The sequence below is a fragment of the Orycteropus afer genome, unplaced genomic scaffold (genome assembly GCF_000298275.1).
Source record: "Orycteropus afer afer isolate SDZICR_OR568_19922 unplaced genomic scaffold, OryAfe1.0 scaffold00247, whole genome shotgun sequence".
Classification (NCBI taxonomy): Eukaryota; Metazoa; Chordata; class Mammalia; order Tubulidentata; family Orycteropodidae; genus Orycteropus; species Orycteropus afer.
This window is the reverse complement of record NW_006921834.1, coordinates 1,639,100-1,640,779: the sequence shown is the minus strand read 5'-3', so window position 1 is coordinate 1,640,779 and position 1,680 is coordinate 1,639,100.

The following is a 1,680-nucleotide window of genomic DNA, read 5'->3' as shown; positions in this document are numbered from 1 at the left end:
TTAGTCTGTAAGCTGCATTGAAACCTGTGTACCATGTGCAACTCTGCTGGCGTCTGAAACACCAGTGGCACAGCCTCAAGCGCCACAGGATGACAAACTAACAGACAAGTTTGTCTCAGCTGTTGGAAACTTCTGCACCCTCCCCTTACCTAATTCCTACCTGGAACCTACCACTTTGTGGTCCCTGGCCACTCCCTCCCTTTCCTGGCTCTAGGGGACTTGGAGACTAGCCTTGCCTCCTTCCCCTTTACCTGGATATCCTGCCCTTTACCAGGCCTCTCCTGCTCCCTTCCTTTCCTGCCTCTAGAGGGGCTAACCTTGTCTCCCGCCCCTTTTTACCTGGATATCCTGCCGTTCTGCAGGTCCCCAGCCTCTTAGTCTATGTACAGAGTCAGTGTGAGCACATATAAATGTTCCGGAATTCCCATTCTTCACAAGTTATCAATAATTTGTTAAGATCTACATAGTTAAATGCCTTTGCACGGTCAATAAAACACCAGTAAACATCTTTCCGGTATTCTCTGCTTTTAGCCAAGATTCAACTGATATCAACAATGATATCCACATCCTCTTCTGAACCCAGCCTGCTCTGGAAGTTGTCTGTCAATGGCAGTTGTCTGTCAGCTGCAACCATTATCTTCAATAAAATTTTACTTTTGTATGATATTAATGATATTGTTTGATAATTTTTGCTTTTTGTAGAGTCACTTTTCTTTGGAAAGGGCACAAATAAGAACCTCTTCTAGTCAATTGGTCTTCCAAATTTCTTGGCTAGACAAAGGAGCACTTCTAGTATTGCTCCATTTGATTGGTATTCCACCAATGCATGGAGGCTTGTTTTTTGCCAATGCCTTCAGTGTAGCTTGGACATCTTCCTTAAATATCATCTGTTCTTGATCATATGCTACCTCCTGAGATGGTTGAATGTTGACCAATTCTTTTTGGTACAGTGATTCTGCATATTCATTCCATTTTCTTTCTTTCTTTTTTGATCTAGGTTCTAAATTTTATTATTATTATTATTATTATTATTATTATTTATTGTGCTCTAGATATCGCCTTGGAAATCCAAGGAGGGTTCGCTATGAGTCGAATCCGACTCAGCAGCACACAACAACAACAACAGGTACAAACTTACAGAGCAGAATTTGTTTTACATACAACAGTTCGTGTACATTTGGCTTCACTCCCAAATTACCATCTCCAATCCTAACCCACTTTCCTCCTCTCCCTTCCCTGTGATCCCCCCTCAATACCTGTGCCCTTCTTAGTTATACAGTCCTGTCTGTCCAGCTTTTCCTCCATGTGAATGTTGTTCCTCTGGTGCCCCATGGCCAATTGCTCCAGGGGATGTATCTCTGTGGAGTAGGTGGGTGCATCGCCCTGGGTTGAGTGTTCTGCATGTAAGTCTTATTACTGTTGGGCTGACAGCCAGCCCTTGGGAGTGAATTTTATCCCAGGCCTGAAGTGTATCCCAGGGCCATAGTCTTGGGGGTCCCACCAGACTTCATCTGACCAGTAATTCTGGTCATTATTGTGTTTTTGAATTTTTTTCCATGTTTTTCCTTTCACTCTATCCTGGGTCACTGTTTCAAGTGCTGAGGAGCAAGGATATCTCCTTGAGGACTAAGGTGCGCCTGACACAAGCCATGATATTTCCAATCACCTTGTATGCATGTG